Source organism: Sciurus carolinensis, chromosome 3 (assembly GCF_902686445.1).
Source record: "Sciurus carolinensis chromosome 3, mSciCar1.2, whole genome shotgun sequence".
Taxonomy (NCBI): Eukaryota; Metazoa; Chordata; class Mammalia; order Rodentia; family Sciuridae; genus Sciurus; species Sciurus carolinensis.
In genome coordinates this window covers 111,758,902-111,773,311 of record NC_062215.1, presented here as the reverse complement: position 1 = coordinate 111,773,311, position 14,410 = coordinate 111,758,902, and the positions used below count along the sequence as shown (strand labels likewise).

The 14,410-nt window shown below is 34.7% G+C and overlaps 1 protein-coding gene across 1 annotated transcript in view; it reads right to left on the bottom strand.

Annotated features, from left to right (window-relative positions):
* The window catches only part of Psmd14 (proteasome 26S subunit, non-ATPase 14), a 121,781-nt gene that overhangs the window by 96,972 nt on the left and 10,399 nt on the right, over nucleotides 1-14,410 (bottom strand). The gene's annotated exons all lie outside the window — the stretch shown is intronic.

The following is a 14,410-nucleotide window of genomic DNA, read 5'->3' as shown; positions in this document are numbered from 1 at the left end:
AAAGCCTGTGAAATCAATGTACTTTGAAAAATATCAGTGGCGGGTTACCCTGTGGAGACCATTGCCCAGCTCTGGTAGCATGCTTTCAGGGTACTCAACACAGTCAACATCTCACAAAGAACCATCTTGAATGTATGTTATGGCAAAAGAACTCCAGTCCTCTATGTCCAAGTTTTAAATGGGTATGATATAAAGACAATTATCTAAATGGTAATATGAACTGAAAAATTAATTAGAAGGTATGTTATTCACTTCTAAGATAAGAAACCCAAAATTGGGTGTGCCAAATCAGCAGTTTAACCAGTAAGTCAAAGTTGTCCCACTCTTTGGTATATACCCAAAGGACTTACAAACACGATACTAAAGGGTTACAGCCACATCCATGATTATACCAGCTCACCAGCAATAGCCAAGCTATGGAAACAACCTAGATGTCCTTCAAGGGATGAATGGATAAAGAAAAGGGGCATATATACACAATGGAATATTACTCAGCCATAAAGAAGAATGAAATTATGGCATTTGCTCGTAAATGGATGGAACTGGAGGCTATCATGCTAAGTGAAATAAGTCAACCTCCCCACCCCCCAAAAAAAATCAACAGCTGAATGTTCTTTTTGATTTGTGGCTGCTCACCCAAAACAAGGGAGGTTGGGGAGGGGAACAGGAAAGACAGTAGAATTAACCAGTCGTAACTTTCCTAGCTTGTACACACAACCAGGGTAAACTCCACATCAAGTACAACCACAAAAGTGGGATCCTAAAGAGAATAAGTGATACTCTATGTATGTGTAATCTGCCAAAATACTGTCATGTATAACTAAAAAGAATTTTAAAAAATGGAGGGTAAGGAAAGACACAGGCTAGATATTTTAGGATCATTACACCCATACATTGGGAACATTAAGATTATAATCATGTCCTAGTTTCCTATGTTAAACACGGATATCTTCCCTTATTGACCAGCCTACATATTCTTTCTACCAAAAATTATCAGAAGTCATATATTTTTCATAGCCTTTACTTCATTAAAATCTTAACCATTTCAGTTTTCCTTGTAATTCTGATTTTATTTCATCAGAATATGATTAATTCTTAAAGAGTTCCACTGTAATTAAAAATATATCACCGCTCCTAAAAAACTAGAAAAAAATCATTTATTGTAATTTCATATCAAATTTGAAATTTAACATTCACAAGTTTCCCTTGAAAGACCTGTCACAACTAGAATGTTCAAGTACAATGACACGGATTAGCTAAAATGCATCCAAAAATTTTGTTTCTGATTTATTTGAGAAACCTTTAAAACAGATTTGAGACATCTCAAGAGCACCACATTTTTCATAAAGCGTATCAATTCAGACTACAGTGGCAACCTGAAAGACAATTCTCTAATTAGCTTACTTTTGACCTGACCTCTTTGTTTTCTACAGTAGAAACATCAGATAAAGTACATGAGTAGAATGATTAGAAACTCTGCTTTATAAAATAATTATAAAATAATTATTGCTCAGACAAGAGTACCAAATGAAAAACTATTAAAAGCATTCTTGTATTTTTTTTTCTAAAGCAAAATTAGTGTTATTTGTAGTGAAGTACAGGAATAAAACTACCAAAATTTCGTTACCCTTCCCTACTTAATAAGAAGGAAAATGGCCAAATTAATCAAACAATGCTTAGAAAGGCTCTTTGTACAAGGGACTGCATCAGCTACTTAAAGAAAAACAAGAGTTAAAAAAAAAAAAGGGTAAACAAAAACATTCATCAGTTCAAATATACTGTCAATATAGGCAAGATAAAAACAAAACTCAAGGAATATTAATTCATAAAAATGTTTTGTAAAGACCTGTTCATTTTCATGCTACAGCACCAAACTTAGAGCAAAATTAAGTTTTTTTCAAACGTGACCAGTTTAAAGATTAACCATGACAGGCACAGCACACACCTGTAATCCCAGTTACTTGGGAGCCTGAGGCAGAAGTACTGCAAGTCCAAGGGCAGCCTGGACAACTTAGGGGAGACCCTGTGTCCAAAAAAAAAAAAAAAACACCACCAACACTGTAATAGCTGCTTGTCTCTGTTCATTCTTGGTGTCCTTTTGTCTCATCTCCAGATTACCCAGGTTCTTTAAAAATTTTTCTTTAAAAATGGCCAATTTCACGAGACCCTGACTTAAAATAAAAATTTCAAAAGTGCTGCAGATGTAGCTCAGTGGTAGAGCACTTGCATAGCATGTGCAATTACCTGAGTTCAATTCCCAGTATGGCACAAAAAGCGGGAAAAAAATGTACAGAAGAAAAACTTATTATTTAACCTCATTTAGTATTATCCCATGACTGGCTCTTTTGCTTTACTTTTTTGTTTGTGTAAAAAGAGAAAACATTTTATATATCAAGTTGAAGCCCTTTTGCCTGCCTCCCTGCTCATGAATTTGATGTGTCTTACCTACATCTGTGCTGTGCACTATGGTATCCATCATATATGGTAGCTACAGGTGACTATTTAAAATAAAATTTACAAATCCAGTTCTTCAATTCTATTAAGTATAGTGACATGGGCTTAATAGGTACATGTGGGTTAAATTAAACAGAATACAAAACTTAGTTCTTTAGCTGCTCCAGTCACATTTCAAGCAGTTAATGTGGCCAATGGTATTGGCAGTCTAGATATAGAATGTTTCCATCACTGCAGAAGGTTGAATTGGACAGTGCTTCTCTAGACCCTGTATGTTTACTCAAGAATTATGTGCCCTTGAAAAAAGTGTTACTTTGTGTCTTTAAAATTTATACTAGGGCCGGGGTCGTGGCTCAGTGGTAGAGCACTGGCCTAGCATGTGTGAGGCACTGGGTTAGATTCTCAGCACTGCATATGAACAAATGAATAAAATAAAGGTCCATCAACATCTAAAGAAAAATTTTTTTTTAATTTATACTAATGCTTTACACTGAATTTTTCTGAATTTTAACCTGAATTTTTCTCTTTATGTTTATATGGTCTATTTTACATATTGCAACATATAATGCAATTCATTTTCATTGCTGCATAACATTGCATTATACATTTTACCACAGGTAGAGATTTAAGTATTCTGCAATTTTTGAATATTCAAAATACTATTATAACAAGTATCCTTAAACATGTCTTCTAATAATCCATTGGTTTCTCCAAAGTAAATAAATGGAACTGCTGAATCATAGATGTCTGGGCATTTTCAACTTTACTAAATGTTGTCAAATTGCTCTCCAAAGTGATTTTAATCATTTATATTCCACGTGTTCATTTAACATATATGTTTATTATCTATTCTTTGCTAGGTTTTGTCCTAAGCACTGAGTTACAATCCTTAACCTATTCCTCTCACCTCTACATAACCATCTTCTCATGAGGAAAAAAGTCTACACAAGAATTGTTGCTTGGCGGGCTAGGGATATTGCTCAGTTGGGAGAGTGCTTGCCTCAGAAGCACTAAGGCCCTGGGTTCAATCCCCAGCACCGCAAAAAAAATAAATAAATAAAAAGAATTCTTGCTTGCCTAAATTTTCATTACATACAATACCATAGGCTGGAAAAATAAAAAGGGCTGGGTTGTGGCTCAGTGGGAAGCCCCATCTGGGTTCACCCTCCAGTACCAGAAAAAAGAAAAATCTAGTAATTGTTTAACTTTTTATTTCCCAGATACATAGTGATGCTGAGTATCTTTTCATATTCCTACTGGCTGTTCTTAATATAACCTATTTCACATTCTTTTTCTATGTTGTCTTGTCTTATTGATGTATTACTAATACAAGTCAAATTATGAATGTCTAATTCTTGTATTACTAATACAAGTCAAATTATGAATCTTTTGGTTGTGCTTTCTTATCCTGAGGTCATAAAGACATAAAATTTTCTTCAAACAAAACTGGAACAGGGAAGGGTATCTACAGTGTGCTTGACACGTTCACATTAGTTTATTAAATCCTAAAGACCATGTAAGGAAAGTCAATTAATTTCATTTCAAAGATATAGTAACTGAATTTTTATACTTTCTTATGGTGAAAACACAACATAAATTGCCATTTCAACCTAATTTAAAGTGAACAATTCAATGGCATTAGTTATATTTACATTATTGTGTAACTATCACCACTAATTCATTTCCAGCATGTTTTTCAAATTGAAACACTGTACCCATTAAACAATAACTCCCCATTACCCTCTCTTCAGCCCCTGGCAACAACCATACTACTTTCTATCTCTATGAATCTGTCTGCTCCAGGTACTTCCTGTTACATGGAAACATGCAATACTTGTCCTTCTATGTCTAGCTCATTTCACTTAAAGTAATATCTTCTATATTTACTCATGTTGCAACCAGAGTCCAAATTTCATTCCATCAAAGCTGAATACTATTCCATTATACGTATATGCCACATTTTATTTATTTATTCACCCTTTGATGAGCATTTGGGTTGTATGCACCTTTTGGCTATTACGGATAATGCTGCTGAGAAAACACTGGTTACAAATGTTGGAGTGTCTACTTTCCATTCTTTTGGATGTACATTCAAAAGCAGAAATGTTGGATCATAACAGAAATTGTTTAATCTTTTGAGGAACCATTGTACGTTTTTCTGTAACAGCTATATCTTTTACACTCTCACACTAGCAATGCACAAGGTTTCCAAATTATCTAAACCTTACCAACACTTGTTTTGCTTTGTTGGTTATAGCCACCCTAATGGGTATGTCTTCCACACTTATAAAGTTTGATTTCATAAGGAGATATTAGCCCCATTTGGTATACATTTTTGTGCATAAGATATGGGATCTAATTGTAGCTTTCCTCATATTGAAAGCCACTTACATCAGCAACATTCAATAAATAGGCTGGCCCTTTCCTTCACCAAGTTTCATTTACTGATTGATTAATTGATTTGACTTGGTTGCAGTGTTTGGTATCCAATTCAGGACCTTGTACCCAGGGAACTACTACTGAGCTATACCCCAGTTCTTTCTTAGTTAAGTTGTAATGCCACATATATTATAAATCAAGTTCCACATATGCATGGTTCTATTTCTGGACTTTCTATTCAATCATACAGATCTACCTGTCTCTAACAATATAACATCACTTGACTCACACAACATTAAAGTTTACTTTGAAATCAAAGCAAACTTCTTTTTCATTTTTTGGAATTTCTTTGCTGTTCTTGGGACTTATTTTTTTCCTGTATGAATTTTTAAATTAGTTCAAGTCCATGAAAATTTTGATTGGTATTTTTATTGAAACTACATTAAATTTATTATTTATTAGAGAATTATATGTGACAGTAAGAATATTCATCCACGAAAAGTTTTATTTCTTCACTTATTCCAATAATTTTTTTCATGTTAAATTACTACTTTCTTCAAAACAATGAACCAAAACTAAATAACTGAAACATTTCTACCCCAAGATCTACAATAAGAAACCAGAATAATGGATATTAGTTAATACACACAAAACCCATATACTGTGAGATCTGGGAGTTATAACAAAGAAAATGTCATATTCAATTCATGGAATTATTTTTTAAGTGTAGCCATCAAAATAATTCCTTAAAATGTAGGTTTTATCTCATAACATTCAGAGAGTCTTTTCTCATCATTCTCCCACAGCATTTCCCCATATTTTTGAATCCTGAAATAAACTGTCTACATCATAGACCATAAAGTTCTATATTTTGGCCACTTAAAACATAACTGAAGTCAGGTGTTTAGCACACACCTATAATAAATACACTCAGGAGGCTAAGGCAGGAGGATCACAAATTGGAAGCCACCCTGGCAACTTAGGGAAACCCTGTTCAAAATAAAATTTTAAAAGGGCTGGGGATATAGCTCAGTGGTAAAGCATTTGTCTAGCATGCATGAAACTCCCAGGTTACCACCAAAAAACTTCAGTATCACCAAAAAACCCACCCTGACAACCTACAGGCAGTATATATAGGCTTGTTGCATGTTTAACTTGGCCTACATTATGAGTCTTAAAAATTGAGAGGACTGACAATATAGCTCAGTTGGTAGAGTGCTCGCCTTATAAGCACAAGGCCCTGGGTTCTAATCCCCAGCACTGCAAAAAATAAATAAATAAATAAGTAATTGAGAAACAAAACCTAAGCTTTTCACATAAAAATCACAGGATTTCTGAATCTGCCTTAAACCTTACAGGTTACGTCATCCTCACTCAAAGACTCAACTAAAAGAGGTTTGATGTCCATGCTTTATTGATTACCATACAGGTAACTCTCACAGATTGTTACAGCTTCCAATAAAAATGACCTATTAATTTCCAATCACAATCCATTGGCAAGATCATGACAAGGCTAACATCAGTGATGGAAAAGCATAATCCTACCATATGCCTGAAAGGTTGGAAGCCAAAAATATTTCATATAATTGATGATTTTGCCTTTAATCTCTTCCCCTCTACTTCAAACTACCATTAGAATTACTTTTCAAAAACCACATAATGATTGAATTATCTCACAACTATATAAGAAAAAATATTCATGAAACCACAAAGCCATAAAAAAAAGAGAAATCACTAAGAATGGCATTTAATGCCTTTTATAATCTACTCCAATCTTAATCTGTTTCTTTTCCTAGTATTTCCTTTTATTTCAACAATTTTCTGGCCTTTCTGAATAAGCCATGAAATGTATTTCAAATCAGAGCTCAAATATCATCTCCATTTAGTCTTGTTTCCTCCTTTTTTAGGAATAAATAAACCCTATTTCTACTATACTTACAAATCACATTTTCTTATAATGATCACTAGTTTCCACTGAAAGTAGTTAATGTGTGCCAGGTACTTAAAACATAGTTGCTTATATATTACTTGAATGTAAGGGTCCTGGGTAAAAGTACTAATGTTCTTGTTCATCTTGGTATTCCCTATAGCCTAACACCCAAAGCAGAAAAACTACTAGCAAATTAAATTTGAAGACAAGGTGACAAATATTATTAACATTTTACTTAAGTTTCATCTACTTTTAAACTTACCTTGACTGATTTCCAATACTAAAACAAGACCCAGAGACTTAAAACAAAAACTTCTAGATGCTAGAGACTATGTTTGGACCAGTCTCACCTCTTGGGTTGTTTTTCCTGTTTTTAGAATTAGGCTAATTGCCACAATCTAGGATGGGGTGGTTAAAAGACAATGGAAAAGCCACACCATAGCAATACATGTTTCTAATGCAATCATCTCTCACTTTTTAGTAATTTAAGCACTTTAGCAAATCAAATTTAAATAACACATTTGAAATTTAAAGTTATTTTGCATAGTTTAATATAACAAAACATCTCTGCTTCAAAATACTGATAAATTATAATGAAGAATAAGACTGTAGACAGATTTAATTATTTTAGCATAGCACTACTCAAGAACTAAATTAAAAAATGTGGTATCACAAAAAAATGAAACTTTGAGTTGTTCCAGAGGAATGGACCACCATAATAAAGAACTAGGAAAAAGAAGCATGACAAAAGCGAATAGAAGAAAATGGTTTAAGATATTAAAGAATACTGAAGTCAAAGAACTAAAAGTCAGCCAACAGACATGGCAATCTGAACCATTTCAACACAGTAAAAGACCCATTTCTAATATGGGAAAAGTTTTCTGTAACTATCTCACTGAAAAATGTTCTTTATGGTTTTAGTTTATATATCCATGTTCTCTTCTATTCAAATGGTTCTCAGGTTTGGTCTTTTAATGTTCTTCCCAGAGTTCCTGTGTATTCTGGACATGTTCTATAATTTTTCCCTTTATTGTATTCTTTGTACTCAAGAGCATATACAATCTCTTTCAGGACTAAAGTTCTATTTTCTATGGACTAGGTAGTCTAAGCTGTTAGTGATACATTCAGATAATTTTTTAATTTGATTATTCTTTCATTTCTAGGAGTTCTACTTGGTTTCTTTTCATTGTTTCTATTTATTAAAGTGGTTTTCATCTCCTGTATTTGCTCTCTTAATTCCTTCCTTACATCTTCATTTAGTTCATTAAACCTTATATTAATCAGATTTTTATAATCCTTCTCTTGGATTTTGTCCACATCACTATGAGTGGGATCTTTTTTTATGGTATTGTGGATTGCAGGGGGTATTTGTTTGCTTGTTTCCTGATGATTTTGAAGGTCTTGGACTTGAGAATCAATTGGGATGGATTCCTCACCTCTTTTCTATATATGTCATTTTGTGAGTACTGGCCTTATTTGTTTTGGAACTTCTCTCTGTTTGTGATATGCTCACAGAAGCCAAGGTGTTTGGCCTGAAGTCCCTCTCTGTTTCTCCTTGTGTCCTTGTTTTAGATTGGGGATTTGACTCCTTAATTATTTGATTTGGAGAACATTATGGTTCAAGTGGAGCAGATCTGTGTATGCAATGAGAGTGCCTGCTGCTTGGTTGAGATGTATTTCCTAGTTCCAGGATCTGTGCTCTGATTGTGAAATGTCCCAATCTATTTTTGGTCACACTTACTGGGGAACCAGGAGTGGCCCTAATGTCAGCAACAGATGTACAACTTTATAATAAATGTCTGGTGTCTACTTGGACAGCTATGACACTATGTGCCACCTATATAGAAGTTGTGGGATCAGCATTTAATAATACTACCAACAATTAAAAAAAAAAAAAAAAAACTAGAAAGAAGGAAAAAAAAAAAAAGAGGAGGAGTTTCATGAGTGAATGGAGGTAAGGAAGTAGTATATATGAGTTTAAGTTATTTTAAGATACCTAGAAATAAATGGGAAAAAAAGTTTAATGGCAGCGTGGAAAGCAGGTTGTGCATTTCATGATGTATATACAAAACAGTAGTTTTCAGACTGTGCCTAAACCTTTGTTACTACATTTTATAAAGCACTAGTTTGCCATAAGCTACTCCATCTTGAATTTAAGGACTGAGGTGGAATAACGCCACACCTTGTTTGTACAAGTAAACTACCACCATCTGCCTGGCACAAACGTAGGCATGAACTGATAAATTTATCATACTAGTAAGAATGAGCATCCACTTATCAAATTAATCAGAACCACATGGATATGTGGACACATCAAACTCATATAGGAAAAACCAGATCCACTAAATGATGCAATCCTTAAGACCCATAAAAGGAGAGGCATGCCAAGACTAGACATGGCAGCATCCTGACCCCATCACCTGGTCATTCATCACAAGCTTTGCTCAGGAAAATAGCCACTGTGACAAACCTCTGGATCTCTGTCCTCAATTATTAGCAGTGTATAGTTACTCTTGCCTGTAATAATCATCAAAGTCCCACTCTCAGCTGACATCTCAAGCTGACACTCCAAGCTGACACTGTGAAACTGCCCAAGATCTAAACCTTGGCTTAGAATAAGTTCCTATGCTTTGACAGGTCTATGCCCTGAAGTCCTGAATACATTCTTCAACTGAAGTTCTTCATAATCTTACCTCACCACCTACAGTGACTCTGCAACCATATCTGCTCTCTGCTGTTTGTTTTCAGTTCAGTCTTCTGAACTCTTGTGGCCTTAACAGTTTCTTAGCCTTTCTGTAACCTATATATATACAATAGTATAAAATGTGGTATGGGACTTAATATAGATATTATAAATTAAGATTGGAATAAAAGAACATGTGATTGTCTAGCTTATGGTTATCAGATGACTCACAAGTATTTAGTGAACTGTCACTGATGGAAGTGGTGTAGCCTGTGAATTTATTATTAGTCAATAAATTCTAACACTGTGGAAAGAAACAAATGTGATTATAAGTTTGTGTTTGATCTATATTAATGACAGCACTGTCATGACCGGCAGGATGTCTGTTTTTTAGATACGGGGTCTCTGTAGGCAGAGAAAGGGACCAATGGAATCAATGTTTATAGTGCTCAATTCACCATAGCTAAAATATGGAACCAACCTAGACACCCTTCAACAGATGAATGGATAAAGAAAATATGGTGTGTGTGTGTGTCTGTGTGTGTGTGTGTGTGTGTGTGTGTGTGTGTGTGTATGTATATATATATATACACACACACACAATAAAATATTACTTAGCTTTAAAGAAGAATGAAATTCTGGCATTTGCTGGTAAATGGATGGAGTTAGAGAATATCATGCTAAGTGAAATAAACCAAACCCAAAAAACCAAAGTTCAAATGTTTTCTCTGATACTCGATGCTAACTCACAATAAGGGGGTGGGAGTGATATCGAAGAATAGAGTTACTTTATATTAGGTAGAGGGGAGTGAAGGAAGGGGAAAGGGTATTGGGATAGGAATAACAGTAGAGTGAAACAGACATGATTACCTCATACATATATGACTGCATGACTGATGTGATCCTACAATATGTATAATCAGAAAAATGAGAGATTACACTCCATTTATGTATGATCTATCAAAATGTATTAATGCATTCTACTGTCACGTACAACAAATTAGAACAAATAAAAAACTCCTCTAATAACGTTGAAAAACAAAATATTTAGGGATGAGCTTTTAAATATAAGACTTGTTCACTTGATCAACTATAAAAAAAAAAGAAAGAAAGGGGTCAGTAGAGATAAGCAAAGTTTCAAGAGGACAGGATCAGAGGATATAAAGGGATTAGCACTGGAAGAAACCAGCAGCCTCCTCTTTAAAAAACATCAGGAGACTATAAAGGATAGACTTTGATTATTTAAGTTCTATTTTATCTTCTAACCCAAGAATAGTGCCCAAATAAAACAATCAAGGCCAAGTGACCTCAAATACAATGAAATATCAGTATCAACTATGATTATAATACTGATATTTCTGTATTTTATGAATTCCTCCATTTAAAATAAATGCAACAAATTAGCATACAGAGAAGCATCCAAATGTCTTATTATCACTGGATTACATTAAAGGTATTAAACCTAGTTGCCGTTCAGTGGTAAGAGTTTTTCCTAGCATGCCAGAAGGCCCTGGGCTCAATCCCCACCCCACAATCAATCAACTAACCAAACAACCAATCAGGAAGCAAGCACCAAATAAGGACATAAGAAAAATAAAACAAGCTAGACTTCATGGTGCAAGCCTGTAATCCCAGTGACTTGGGAGGCTGAGGCAGGAGGATTCAAGTTCAAAGCCAGCCTCAGCAACTCAGCAAGGCCCTAAGCAACTTAGTAAGATTCTGTCTCTAAATAAAAAATAAAAGGGAAAAAAAATTAAAAAATTAAAAGGGCTTGGGATGGAGCTCAGTGGTAAAGTGCCTCTGGGTTCAATCTCCAGCAATTAAAAAAAAAAGAAGAAAAGGGCTGGGGTTATGGCTCAGTGGAAGAGCGCTCCCCTGGCATGTGTGAGGCACTGGGTTCAATCCTCAGCACCACATATGGCCTACTGACAACTAAAAAATATTAAAAAGCAGAAAGAAAAATTCAAACAAAATACTGAATTACTTCCACACAAATAATGAAATCAAGACTAAAAGCAAAAGTATTTGTTGTATAAGTTGTCCAGTCCTTACTCTGGGTTCTTGGCCCAAGGTCTCAAAAACCTTTGGAATTTCCTTAATAATAGTACATTTGTTATGCTAATGAATGATTCACTGTGGGCCCCTAGGTGGCTCAGGATGGAGGTAGTTACCAAAAGACCTACCAGAGATTTTAAAGGTTGGGACTCTAAGGTAGGCCCAATATGCCAAGAGGGAAAAAAAGCTGAATACTACGCTCAATCACAGCCAATGATTTAATCAATCATACCCACGCAATTAGGTCCCAATAAAAACTTTGGATACTAAGGCTCCACTACAGCAGGTGAAGCTTCTTGACTAGTGAACACATTGATGTCCAGAGAGGGCAACAGATCCTGATAATAGAAGGGAAAGGCACAGAAACCCTGAATTTCCTCCCAGACCTTCCATGTTCTGAATCTTTTTATTTAGCTGAAACTAATCATAAGCACAGCACTTTCTTTGAGTTCTGTAAACTTCTCTTGATTATCCAAGGAGGAGCGCTATTCACTTCCAAATTCATAGCCTATCAGTCCAAACTATGGATGGCATGAAGACATCTCAAGTGTTGCTGGTATCTGAAGTAAGGGCAAATTTGTGGAGGACTAAGCCTTTACTCTGGAGGTTTATGTTATATTCTGATTACCTCGAGAACTACATTGCAGAATTCCCAATTGGCGTGAAACAAATGTTTTTAAGCTATCAAATAACAATTCTACCAATTGTTTTGAAAAAATTAGTCTTGGACATTTTATTCCTCAAACTTAGGTTATTCATACAGATAATGATTTAATAAGGCCCATTCGTTCACGTAATGTCCATGGTTCTTGTACTTTAATCAAGGAAATAATTCTTGATATGGGACAGAAGTCTACTCAACTCTCTTACAGTTAAGTAACCACAAGGGACTCAAGAAATTATATAAGGCCCTTACCTATTCTGCTCCTATCTAGTCCCATGTTTTAAAGGGGCCACCTGAAGAATCAGGTATGAGGGTGCACAACTGTAATCCCAGCTACTCAGAAGAGGCCTGGTCATCACAGTGTAAGACACTGTCTCCAAATTAAAAAAAAGAGGACAACCACAATGGGAAGGGGAAACCTGCAAATTTACCAAGTAATTGGTAAATGATCCCATTTTTCATTTCCTGGTATGGGGATTGAACACAGGGCCTTGTGCATGCAGCAAGTGCTCTCTACACTGATCTATACCCCCAGTTCTCAACTTGTTTCTGTGTGGGGTTTTTTTTTTTGTTGTTGTTGTTATTGTTTTCTGGTACTGGGAATTGAACCCAGCGGTACTTAAACATCCCCAGCCCTTTTTATTTTTTATTTTGAGACACGGTCTCATTAAGTTGCTTAGAGCCTCCCCAAGTTTCTGAGGCTGTTCTTGAACTTGTGATCCTCCTGCCTCAGCCTCCCAAGTGGCTAGGATTACAGGTGTGCACAACCATGATAGGCAACTTGTCCCTCCTTGTGAGAGAATTTTTGCCTTTTCCTTTAAATGGCAAGACAATAACACTGCCCAGTGATTTTTGAGGGGTTAGAACAACTTGTGTCTCCTTTTCTCCTAGTATTCCTAATGGGGAAAAAAAAAAAAAACTATTATTAGTTCAAAGACCTTTGAGTTCTTAAGAGTTAAGGGTAGTTCAGTGATAGAGCATTCTGAAGACCACCTGTGCTGGTGTTAGATTACCAGTAAAAAAAAAAAAAAAAAAAAGAGAGAGAGAGAGAGAAAGATCTTTGACTTATTAACAACACACTTAATATTTCATTTCTATTGAAAAACAATACACATTTCATGTTACAGAAGTAAAACTAAGCGTTTGTCAAGTTAGTTCTACACAAGAGTAAAATCAAATTTCAGGGAAAAAACTGATCATCTATTTTTGATAAGGGAGATGCCACAAATATAAGAACTCCACAAATTATTCCTTTCAGTTTGTCATCTAATTGGGGAGATGAAATACATACATGAAATGACAGGTTCTTAAGCAACATATTTGTAAGTTCCAATAAGAATATAAACTGAGGGGGCTAGGACTGTAGCTCAGTGGCAGAGCCCTTGCCTAGCATGTGTGAGGCACTGGGTCTGATCCTCAGCACCACATTAAAAAAAAGAAAAAAAAGTAAACAAAGGCATGCTGTCCATCTACAACCACAAAAAAAAATTTTTTTTAATTAAAAAAAAGAATACAAACTGAGGATTATAAGGGCCAATTAACAATCAGAAACTGATTAGAGATTATTGAACAACCATTTAGTTTTCCATTTAATAACAAAGGTTTGCAACGTTCATCCAGATGTAATATTGCTTAATTTGTAGTTGTTACTTCATGTCCAGGATTTTCCAGCATAGATTTATAAGACGGATACATAATTTATTGGATTTTTATGCTTAAGGAAAGTTATTTTGGTATTTAAATATGTCGCAACTTCTGTTAAGAATTTTACTAAAGCATTATCTTTACCTATAACTTGAAGGTAAATTTGCAGTATCTACATGCCACTTCAGCTCATGTCTAACATTTTTATATGCCAGAGAATGGATTACAAAAATGAAGAATCATGAAGAAATTGACAGCAAGAGAGAATATTTAAAACAAAAGTAAACAATATAACTAAAGTCTACTCAAGAAGATTATAGACTCACAAAAAGATTTCATCTTTCTAAAAGGAACAATTTGTGATATACCACGAATAGACCTAATCAAAGAATCTTGTAAAAGTGCTTCTAAAATACAGAAAATTTCATTAAGTCTCAAATAAAATTGTGTTTCTTACAGTAAATATAGTTCATTTAGAATAAAGGAAGATAAAGTCATCAATTAGTGATACAGAAAGGAGAGAAAGTTGGTAACTAAAAAGGACTGTAAAGGTGGGTGATAGTTCTGATATTTGCTCATAAAATAATAATTACTTAAAAGT